Source organism: Triticum aestivum, chromosome 1D (assembly GCF_018294505.1).
Source record: "Triticum aestivum cultivar Chinese Spring chromosome 1D, IWGSC CS RefSeq v2.1, whole genome shotgun sequence".
Classification (NCBI taxonomy): Eukaryota; Viridiplantae; Streptophyta; class Magnoliopsida; order Poales; family Poaceae; genus Triticum; species Triticum aestivum.
The window spans coordinates 86,601,209-86,614,349 of record NC_057796.1 but is presented as its reverse complement, the minus strand read 5'-3'; positions in this window follow the sequence as shown (position 1 = coordinate 86,614,349).

Genomic DNA, 13,141 nt, shown 5'->3' with positions numbered 1-13,141 from the left:
ATGATGAGCATGATTGAAATGTTGTTAGTATGAATTCTTTGAATACCCATGATGCTAATGATATGCAAAGCCACAAGCTTGGGGATGCTATGTTTGATGAAGATGATATTTTTTTGTCCCCCAAGTTTTGATGAGCAAATTTATTATGATGAAAGCATGCCTCCTATTTATGATGATTATTGTGATGACACGTATGCTATAAAGAATAAACATAACCATGAAACTTGTCATCATGATTTTAATTTTCAATTGGATTATGCTTCACATGATAGTTATTTTGTTGAGTTTTCTCCCACTACTATTTCGAATGAGAAGAATTTTGCTTATGTGGAGAGTAATAAAAATTCTATGCTTGTAGATCATGAAAAGAATGCTTTAGGTGTTGGTTATATTGTTGAATTCATTCATAATGCTACTGAAAATTATTATGAGGGAGGAATATATGCTTGTAGGAATTGCAATAATATCAAGTTTCCTCTCTATGTGCTTAAAGTTTTAAAGTTATGCTTGTTTTGCCTTCCTATGCTAGTTGATTATTGTTCCCCTAAGTTGTTTGCTCACAAAATCCCTATGCATAGGAAGTGGGTTAGACTTAAATGTCCTAGTCATATTCTTCATGACGCTCTCTTTATGTTTCAATTCTTATCTTTTATGCGAGCATCATTGAAATCATCATGCCTAGCTAGGGGCGTTAAACGTTAGCGCTTGTTGGGAGGCAACCCAATTTTATTTTAGTTTTTTGCTTTTGGTTCTGTTTAGGAATAAATAATCCATCTAGCTTCTGTTTAGATGTGGTTTTGTGTTTTAATTAGTGTTTGTGCCAAGTAGAACCTTTGGGAAGACTTGGGTGAAGTCTTTATGATCATGCTGTAAAAAACAGAAACTTTAGCGCTCACCAGATTAGCTAAAACTTTTTACTGGAGAGTGATATTTAGTTGATTCTTTTTTAAGATGATTACTAGACAAATTACTCAGGTCCACCAATTTATTTCAGAATTGTTGGAGTTACAGAAGTATTTGAATGATACAGATTACTACAGACTGTTCTGTTTTTGACAGATTCTGTTTTCTATGTGATGTTTGCTTATTTTGATGAATCTATGAGTAGTATCGGAGGGTAAGAACCATAGAGAAGTTGGAATACAGTAGATATTACACCAATATGAATTTAGAATGAGTTCACAACAGTACCTAAGTGGTGATTTATTTTCTTATACTAACGAAGCTTACGAGTTTTCTGTTGAGTTTTGTGTTGTGAAGTTTTCAAGTTTTGGGAAAAGATTCGATGGACTATGGAATAAGGAGTGGCAAGAGCCTAAGCTTTGGGATGCCCAAGGCACCCCAAGGAAATATTCAAGGATAACCAAGAGCCTAAGCTTGGGGATGCCCCGGATGGCATCCCCTCTTTCGTCTTGGTTCATCGGTAACTTTACTTGGAGCTATATTTTTATTCACCACATGATATGTGTTTTGCTTGGAGCGTCATTTTATTTTCTTTTGTTTTTCTTTCTGTTTGAATAAAATACCAAGATCTGAAATTCTTAAAATGTTAGAGAGTCTTCACATAGTTGCATAATTATTAAACTACTCATTGATCTTCACTTATATCTTTTGGAGTAGTTTGTCGTTTGCTCTGATGCTTCACTTATATCCTTTTAGAGCACAACGGTGGATTTATTTTGAAGAAATAGTTGAACTATCATGCTTAACTTATATTATTTTGGGAGTCCTAAACAGCATGGTAATTTGCTTTGGTTACGAATTTAGTCCGAATATGATGGGCATCCAAGAGGGATATAATAAAAACTTTCATATAAAGTGCATTGAATACTATGAGAAGTTTGATTCCTTATAATTGTTTTGAGATATGAAGATGGTAATATTAGAGTCATACTAGTTGAGTAGTTGTGAATTTGAGAAATACTTGTGTTAAAGTTTGTGATTCCCGTAGCATGCACGTATGGTGAACCGTTATGTGATGAAGTCGGAGCATGATTTATTTATTGATTGTCTTCCTTATGAGTAGCGGTCGGGGACGAGCGATGGTCTTTTCCTACCAATCTATCCCCCTAGGAGCATGCAAGTAGTACTTTTTTTTGATAACTAATAGATTTTTGCAATAAGTATGTGAGTTCTTTATGACGAATGTTGAGTCCATGGATTATACACACTCTCACCCTTCCACCATTGCTAGCTTCTCTAATACCGCGCACCTTTAGCCGGTATCATAAACCCACCATATACCTTCCTCAAAACAGCCACCATACCTACCTATTATGGCATTTCCATAGCCATTTCGAGATATATTGCCATGCAACTTTCAACCGTTCCGTTTATTATGACACGCTCCATCATTGTCATATTGCTTTGCATGATCATGTAGTTGACATCGTATTTGTGGCAAAGCCACCGTTCATAATTCTTCCATACATGTCACTCATGAGTCATTGCACATCCCGGTACACCGCCAGAGGCATTCACATAGAGTCATATTTTGTTCTAAGTATTGAGTTGTAATTCTTGAGTTGTAAGTAAACAAAAGTGTGATGATCATCATTGTTAGAGCATTGTCCCTGTGAGGAAAGGATGATGGAGACTATGATTCCCCCACAAGTCGGGATGAGACTCCGGACGAAAAATAAAATTAAAAAAGAAAAAAAAGAGGCCATAAAAAAAGAGAAAAGGCCCAAATAAAAAATGAGAGAAAAAGAGAGAAGGGACAATGCTACTATCCTTTTACCACACTTGTGCTTCAAAGTAACACCACGATCTTCATGATAGAGAGTCTCCTATGTTGTCACTTCCATATACTAGTGGGAATTTTTCATTATAGAAATTGGCTTGTATATTCCAATGATGGGCTTCCTCAAAATGCCCCAGGTCTTCGTGAGCAAGCAAGTTAGATGCACACCCACTTAGTTTCTTTTGTTGAGCTTTCATACACTTATAGCTCTAGTGCATCCGTTGCATGGCAATACCTACTCACTCACATTGATATCTATTGATGGGCATCTCCATAGCCCGTTGATACGCCTAGTTGATGTGAGACTATCTTCTCGTTTTTGTCTTCTCCACAACCACCATTCTATTCGACCTATAGTGCTATGTCCATGGCTCATGCTCATGTATTGCGTGGAGATTGAAAAAGTTTGAGAACATCCAAAGTATGAAACAATTGCTTGGCTTGTCATCGGGGTTGTGCATGATTTAAATATTTTGTGCGATGAAGATAGAGCATAGCCAGACTATATGATTTTGTAGGGATAACTTTCTTTGGCCATGTTATTTTGAGAAGACATGATTGCTTTGTTAGTATGCTTGAAGTATTATTGTTTTCATGTCAATATTAAACTTTTATCTTGAATCTTACGGATGTGAATATTCTTGCCACAATAAAGAATATTACAATGATAAATATGTTAGGTAGCATTCCACATCAAAAATTCTGTTTTTATCATTTACCTACTCGAGGACGAGCAGGAATTAAGCTTGGGGATGCTGATACGTCTCCAACGTATCTATAATTTTTGATTGTTCCATGCTATTATATTATCTGTTTTGGATGTTTATGGGGTTTATTATACACTTTTATATAATTTTTGGGACTAACCAATTAACCCAGGGCCCAGTGCCAGTTTCTGTTTTTCCCTTGTTTCAGTGTTTCGCAAAAAAGGAATATCAAACGGAGTCCAAACGGAATGAAACCTTCGGGAGAGTTATTTTTGGAACGGAAGCAATCCAGGAGACTTGGAGTGCACGTCAGGGGATCAACAAGGAGGGCACGAGGCAGGGGGCGCACCCACCCCCCCGTGCATGCCCTCCACCCTCGTGGGCCCCTCGTGGCTCCCCTTACCGACTTCTTTCGGCTATATATCTCCATATACCCTAAAACCATCGGGGAACATAATAGATCGGGAGTTCCGCCGCTGCAAGCCTCTATAGCCACCAAACACCAATCGGGACCCTGTTCCGGCACCCTGCCGGAGGGGGGATCCCTCACCGGTGGCCATCTTCATCATCCCAGTGCTCTCCATGACGAGGAGGGAGTAGTTCACCCTCGAGGCTGAGGGTATGTACCAGTAGCTATGTGCTTGATCTCTCTCTCTCTCTCTCTCTCGTGTTCTTGAGGTGGTACGATCTGGATGTATCGCGAGCTTTGCTATTATAGTTGGATCTTATGATGTTTCTCCCCCTCTACTCCCTTGTAATGGATTGAGTTTTCCCTTTGAAGTTATCTTATCGGATTGAGTCTTTAAGGATTTGAGAACACTTGATGTATGTCTTGCCGTGCTTATCTGTGGTGACAATGGGATATCACGTGATCCACTTGATGTATGTTTTGGTGATCAACTTGGGGGTTCTGCCCATGAACCTATGCATAGAGGTTGGCACACGTTTTCGTCTTGACTCTCAGGTAGAAACTTTGGGGCACTTTTTGAAGCTCTTTGTGTTGGTTGAATAGATGAATCTGAGATTGTGTAATCATACCCACGGATACTTGAGGTGACATTGGAGTATCTAGGTGACATTAGGGTTTTGGTTGATTTGTGTCTTAAGGTGTTATTCTAGTACGAACTCTATTATAGATCGACCCAAAAGAATAACTTTGAGGTGGTTTCGTACCCTACCATAATCTCTTCGTTTGTTCTCCGCTATTAGTGACTTTGGAGTGACTCTTTGTTGCATGTTGAGGGATAGTTATATGATCCAATTATGTTATTATTGTTGAGAGAACTTGCACTAGTGAATTACGAAGCCTAGGCCTTGTTTCCTAGCATTGCAATACCGTTTATGCTCACTTTTACCACTTGTTACCTTGCTGTTTTTATATTTTCAGATTACAAAAACCTATATCTAGCATCCATATTGCACCTGTATCACCATCTCTTCGCCAAACTAGTGCACCTATACAATTTACCATTGTATTGGGTGTGTTGGGGACACAAGAGACTCTTTGTTATTTGGTTGCAGGGTTGCTTGAGAGAGACCATCTTCATCCTACACCTCCCACGGATTGATAAACTTTAGTTCACACACTTGAGGGAAATTTTCTACTGTCGTACAAACATCTGCACATGGAGGCCCAACAACGTCTACAAGAAGAAGGTTGTGTAGTAGACATCAGTATTCAACACAAATTTATTGATTCAACACAAGGGGAGCCAAAGAATATTCTCAAGTATTAGCAGTTGAGTTGTCAATTCAACCACACCTGGGTAACTTAATATCTGCAGCAAAGTATTTAGTAGCAAAGTAATATGATAGTAACGGTAACAGTAGCAAAAGTAATATTTTTGGGTTTTGTAGTGATTGTAACAGTAGCAACGGAAAAGTAAATAAGCAAAGGACAATATGTGAAAAGCTCATAGGCATTGGATCGGTGATGGAGAATTATGCCGGATGTGGTTCATCATGTAACAGTCATAACATAGGGTGACACAGAACTAGCTCCATTTCATGAATGTAATGTAGGCATGTATTCCGAATATAGTCAAACGTCCTTATGGAAAAGAACTTGCATGACATCTTTTGTCCTACCCTCCCGTGGCAGCGGTGTCCTAGCGGAAACTAAGGGATATTAAGGCCTCCTTTTAATAGAGTACTGGACCAAAGCATTAACACATAGTGAATACATGAACTCCTCAAACTATGGTCATCACCTGGAGTGGTCCCTATTATTGTCACTTTGGGGTTGCCGGATCATAACACATAGTAGGTGACTATAGACTTGCAAGATAGGATCAAGAACTCACATATATTCATGAAAACATAATAGGTTCAGATCTGAAATCATGGCACTCGGGCCCTAGTGACAAGCATTAAGCATAGCAAAGTCATAGCAACATCAATCTCAGAACATAGTGGATACTAGGGATCAAACCCTAACAAAACTAACTCGATTACATGATAAATCTCATCCAACCCATCACCGTCCAGCAAGCCTATGATGGAATTACTCACGCACGGCGGTGAGCATCATGAAATTGGTGATGAAGGATGGTTGGTGATGACGACGGCGACGGATTCCCCTCTCCGGAGCCCCGAAAGGACTCTAGATCAGCCCTCCCGAGAGAGTTTAGGGCTTGGCGGCGGCTTCGTATCGTAAAACGTGATGAATCTTTCTCTCTGATTTTTTTCTCCCCGAACATGAATATATGGAGTTGGAGTTGAGGTCGGTGGAGCTCCACGGGGCCCATGAGGTAGGGGCGCGCCCGGGGGGGCAGGCACGCCCCCACCCTCGTGGAAAGGGTGTGGGCCCCTTGGCCTTAATTCTTTCGCCAGTATTTTTTTTATTTCCAAAAATAATCTCCGTGGAGTTTCAGGTCATTCCGAGAACTTTTGTTTCTGCACATAAATAACACCATGGCAATTCTGCTGAAAACAGCGTCAGTCCGGGTTAGTTCCATTCAAATCAGGTAAGTTAGAGTCCAAAACAAGAGCGAAAGTGTTTGGAAAAGTAGATACGACGGAGACGTATCAATGTATCAGTATCCCCAAGCTTAATTCCTACTCGTCCTCAAGTAGGTAAATGATAAAAGAAATAATTTATGAAGTGTGAATGCTAGCAAAGTGCATAAGTTTGATCAATTACAATTTCAATCACTTTTCCTAGCATCATAACAGCAATTCTTCCTCATAAAATTTCTCATGTTATAGTGGTAACCAACTCACCTGTTAAGGTTCAAACAATGAACTCTCTTGAAACTCAACAACCTATGTTCTTAGTCACCAAGCAATTGTAATTCAACTTATTCAACAGAGTCCAAGTAAGAGCTCCACATACTCAACCATCATGTAGTCTTCTATGATTGCTAACACTCACCGCATACACATGAGCAAAACATTTCAACCGGACACATAGAAAGATAGGGGCTTATTGTTTCGCCTCCCAACGCATTCACCTCAAGGGTGATGTCAACAATAATAACTCATGCTACCCATATTCAACTGGACATATGTGCCTAGATCTTTCCTCACCACATGATGCTTGCCAAAAGATAAAAATAAAAGGAATAGAGAGAAAAACTTTGACTCTTTGCATAAAAGTAAATACTGAAAAGTAAAATATAGGCCCTTCGCAGAGGGAAGCAGAGCTTGCCATGCGCTTATTTGTTTGTATGCTCAATCCCTTAGTGCAAAAGAATGTCACATTATATTGCCCCTTGTGATGGCAACCTTTATTATGCAGTCTGTCGCTTTTATTGCTTTACCATCACAAGTTCGTACAACGCTCAATTTTCTCTTACACTAAATGATCTTACACTTTTAGAAGCAATTTTTATTGCCTTATTGCACCGATGACAACTTACTTGAGGGATCTTTCTCAATTCCTAGGTAGGTATGGTGGACTCTTGAAAATAAGATTTGGGTTTAAGGGTTTTTGTATGCACAAGTAGTATCTCTACTTGGTGCAAAATTTTGGTTAGCAAAGATGGGGGGCAAGCACCACATGTTGAAGGATCTATGACAGTATGACTTCTTTGTGAATATGAGCAAACAGAAATCATTACATTGTCTTCCATTTCCAACGTCAATAATTTCGGCATATAATATTTTGATGGGGGCTCACAATCACACAAGATTTCCATGATAGTGTATTTGCATGTGAAAGTTCTCTTCCTTATACTAATTATTCGTGAATTGCTTGTATGACAAAAATTGTGATTGTCAAGCCTCAAAAGATTTCTGTTTCTAAACCCAACGTGAAGCTACCACTAGGCATGATATTATTTCAACTTCATGACATTAAATTTATTCAACAATTTACTCATAGGATATAAGTGAAGCACAAGAGTAAATGATAAACTACTCCAAAAAGATATAAGTGAAGATCATGCGAGTAGTTAAGTAAATAGATAGCTATGTGAGGACTCTCTCTTATTTAAAAGTTTCAGTTCTAAGTATTTTAATTAAACAGAAAGCAAAAACAAAATAAAATGACATTCCAAGAATAGCACACTTCATGTGAATAAGCAAAAACTTATGTTCAACCGATACTAACCGATAATTGTTGAAGAAGAAAGGTGGGATGCCTACCGGGGCATCCCCAAGCTTAGATGGTTGAGACTTGTTGAAATATTATCTTGGGATGCCTTGGGAATCCCCAAGCATGAGCTTTTGTGTCTCCTTAATTCCTCTCATATCACGATTTTCCTAAATCTCAAAAGCTTCATCCACACAAAACTCAACAAGAACTCGTGAAACAGGTTAGTATAAACCAATGCAAAAACCTTATCATTCTCTACTGTAGCAAATCACTAAAATTATTATTCCACATTGCATACTAAATGGCTCTGCATATGTAATACCCCTATCCTCAAATAGAATCGCTAAACAAGCAAACATATGTAAACCATGCAAATATAACAGCAATCTGCCAAAACAGTACAGTCTGTAAAGAATGCAAGATTCATCATACTTCCCTAACTCCAAAAATTATGAAAATTTAACACACTGCAGAAAATTTATCAGAGCTTATTTTGCAAAAAGTTTCAACATTTTATCACAATCTGACTTTTCTGGGGAATTTTTGCAACAACAATAAACTTTCTGTTTTCAAATAGCAACATGTAGACTTGTAAAATAAGCATGGCAAAGGCTATCAATGCCACTTTTATTGACACGAAAGATGCAAAACTTTATTATAATTAACAGCAAGCAAATCCTAACAAAATAAAATGACGCTCCAAGTAAAACTCATATCATGAGACGAATGAAAACATAGCTCCAAGTGAGGTTACCGATAATGTTCAAGACGAAAGAGGGGATGCCTTCCGGGGCATCCCCAAGCTTAGTTGCTTCGATCTTCCTTGAATATTTCCTTGGGGGTGCCTTGGGAATACCCAAGCTTAGGGTCTTGTCACTCCTTATTCTCCTCATATCGACGTCTCACCCAAAAACTTGAAAACTTCAATCACACAAAACTTAACGGAACTTCGTGAGATAGGTTAGTATGATAAAGAGCAAACCATTTCACTTTGGTACTGTCAAAGACAAGATTCATCATTGTTTCCACACAATTCCTACTGTACCATATCATTTCCACAATTTATATTGAGTAATATATGCCAAAGAAACTAGAAAACAAGCAAACTATGCATTGAAAACAGAATCTGTCAAAAACAGAACAGTTTGTAGTAATTTGTACTCCAACCATACTTCGGCTACTCCAAAAATTCTGAAAAATTAGGAAAACGTAGAGAATTTGTATACCTATCACCTATAAAAAAATTCAGATCAAAAGCACATTCCAGTGAATTTTCAAATTTCCTGGACTGAGCGCAAATGCTTCTGTTTTTGCACAGATTCAAGTCAACTATCATCCACACTATCCCAAAGGCATTACTTGGCACTTTATTGAAACAAAAGCAACAAAACATGATTACCACAGTAGCATAATCATGTGAACACACAAAAACAGTAGGTAAAAGTGTTGGGTTATCTCCCAACAAGCGTTTTTCTTTTATGCGTTTTAGCTAGGCATGATGATTTCGATGATGCTCACAAAAAAGATAAGAATTGAAACATGAAGAGAGCATCATGAAACACATGTCAAACACATTTAAGTTTAACCCACTTCCTATGCATAGGGATTTTGTGAGCAAGCAACCCATGAAAACAAGAACCAACTAACATAGGAAGGCAAAACAAGTACAACTTCAAAACAATCAACACATAGAGAAGAAACTTGATATTATTGAGATATGTAAGAGCATAAGTTCCCCTCTCATAATAATTTTCAGAGGCATCATAAATGGATTCAACAATATAACTAGCACATACAACACTCTTTTCATGATGCACAAGCATAGAAAAATTATTACTCTTTATGGCATACATGTCATCATAATAATCATCATAGATAGCAACTTTATTGTTGTAGTCAATTGAAACCTCTTCCAAAATAGTGGATGTATCACTAAATAAAGTCATGACCTCTCCAAATACTTTCATCAGTATTATAATAAGATTCAACACCCTCAAAAATAGTGGGATCACTACTACCTAGAGTTGACATTTTTCCAAACCCACTTTCATCAATGCAATCATCAGAAATAGGAGGCATGCTATCATCATAATTCTTATCGAAAGTAGAAGGAATCAAAGGATCATATTCATTAAGCAAAGCACCCCGAAACTTAGGACAAGCATTATTTATAGAAAATAAATCTTCAAACATTTCATACTCATTAAACATAGCATCCCCAAGCTTGTGGTTTTGCATATCATCACAATCATTCTTATCAATACCATGAATGGCACCAATAGTATAGCAAACATTATTATCATATTCTTTCAATCAAGTGCCAAAAAGATTTCCAAGATTATAAGAAGTATAATTATCTTCCCAATCATAATCATCACAACAAGCAATAGGCATAACAAAATCATCATCAATACTGCTCTTGAACATTGTGCCATAAGACATAGAAGCAATATCATCATCAAGTTCATCATCCTCCACAATAATTTTTGATTCATTTTCATGGGGCACAACAATAATAGGAGCAACATTATTTGGGAGAGATACCTTTTTACCTCTATTCTTTCTTCTTTTCTTGTTCTTCACCACATCATGTGTGGGTTCAATTAATTTTTTCGAGCTCCTTGTTGAAGAGATTAATTGGATAGGACGTTCCTCCTCGTTACCTAATTCATCATAATAAACACTAGGAGGGTATTGGGAAATATTTTCCCTTTCATTAGTACTCTCTTCATATTCTATTTGTTCTCTTGTCTTTAGATAGTTGGCAATATAAGGATTCTGAATGCAAACTACCGCACAAAACATATAAATTTCCTCTAGATCAAAATCAAGAAATCTCTTGAGATTAAATTTTGGAATACCCTTAGTTATACGTTTCATTTGTTCATACCCCAAAAGAAGACTAAGCTATTTATGATGCTCAAGGGTAATCAAGTTATCACAATTTTTGGACACGATTTGACCATGAAAGAATTTGCATTGGAGATTTAAATGACCATGTTCATTGCGAAGTTCACAAGGATGGCGAAAAAATTAAATCTTTCAGCACAATCATCTAGCCTCTCTTGCAACTTTTTCATTTATAAATATTTATGCTTCTTACAAAATCTATCTTCCCTTTTTGATGTGCAATTGCACTCCCAATTCACTCCACAAAAATTGACATGCTTACAAGAAACATTTTTGTCATGACTTGTGCAATCATCATTAGCCTTTTGGATATTCAAAGAATTCACACTAACAACATTGCAATCATGCTCATCATTCAAATATTTTGTGCCAAGCATTTTATTGACTTCTTCTTTTTCTAACAATTGAGCACAATTTTCCGAACCATCAATTTCAATAAAGATATTATAAAGATGATCAATAATATGATGCAACCTCGATTCCATTTTTTGTGTAGTTTTCTTTTATAAACCAAACTAGTGATAAAACAAGAAACTAAAAGATTCAATTGCAAGATCTAAAGATATACCTTCAAGCACTCACCTCCCCGGCAACGGCGCCAGAAAAGAGCTTGATGTCTACTACGCAAATTTATTCTTGTAGACACGTGTTGGGCCTCCAAGAGCAGAGTTTTGTAGGACAGTAGCAATTTTCCCTCAAGTGGATGACCTAAGGTTTATCAATCCATGGGAGGCGTAGGATGAAGATAGTCTCTCTCGAATGACCCTGCAACCAAATACAAGAAATCTCTTGTGTCCCCAACACACCCAATACAATGGCAAATTGTATAGGTGCACTAGTTCGGCGAAGAGATGGTGATAAAAGTGTAATATTGATGGTAGAAATATATTTTTATAATCTGAATAAATAAAAACAGCAAGGTAGCAAATAGTAAACGGGCACAAAAACGGTATTGCAATGCTTAAAAATGAGGCCTAGGGTCCGTACTTTCGCTAGTGCAATCTCCCAACAGTGCTAACATAGTTGGATCATATGATTATCCCTCAAAGTGCAATAAAGAATCACTCCCGAGTTCCTATTAGCAGAGAACAAAAGATAGAAATTGTTTGTAGCATACGAAACCACCTCAAAGCAATTCTTTCCGTTCGATCTATCCTAGAGTTCGTACTAAAATAATGCAAGCTATTCTTTCTGATCGATCTAATCAAGAGTTCGTAATAAAATAACACCAAAGCAAATTCATATTCATAATTCTCAATCCACACAAAGAACTACAGAGAGACCCCAAAGTTTCTATCGGAGAATAGATAATAAAAACGTGCATTAACCCCTATGCAAAAATTACCCCAATGTCACCTCGGGAATCCGCGAGTTGAGTGCCATAACATACATCAAGTGAATCAATATGATACCCCATTGTCAGCTCAAGTCTTCATACCGCAAGACATACATCATGTGTTCACATATCTGAATATTCGATCCGACAAGAAAAAACTTCAAAGGGTAAAGACTCAATTCATCACAACAAGAGTATGGAGGGGAGAAACATCATATGATCCGACTATATTAACAAAGCCCATGTTATAGATCACGAGAGAAAGAGAGAGATTAAACACATAGGTACTGGTACAAACCCTCATCCCCGAGGGTGGACTACTCCCTCCACATCGTGGTGGCCGCCAGGATGATGAAGATGGCCACCGGAGATGATTCCCCCCTTCGGTAGGGTGCCGAAATGGGGTCTAGATTGGTTTTCGCGGATACAGAGACCTTGCGGTAGCGAAACTTCTGATCTAGGTTAACCTCGAAGGGTTTCAGAATATTTGGGAATTTATAGTGCAAAGAGGGGGTACGGGAGGCCACGGAGGTGGGCACAACCCACCTGGGCGCGCCAGGGGGACCTCGCGCACCCTGGTGGGTTGTGGCCCCCTCGAGGCACCCCCAGGTGTAGCTCTAGCCCAGCCTAGGTGTTCTGGTCCATATAAATTCCACAAAAAGTTTCAAGGTGATTGGACTCCGTTTGATATTGATTTCCTGCGATGTAAAAAACAAGCAAAACAACAACTGGCATTGGGCACCGGGTCAATAGGTTAGTGCCAAAAAATGATATAAAGTTGCTATAAAATGATTGTAAAACATCCAAGAATGATGAAATATTGGCATGAATACTTCATAAATTATAGATACGTTGGAGACGTATCAGGTTGCGAGGTGTTGTTATTTGTGTGCAGGGGCTGTTTACGT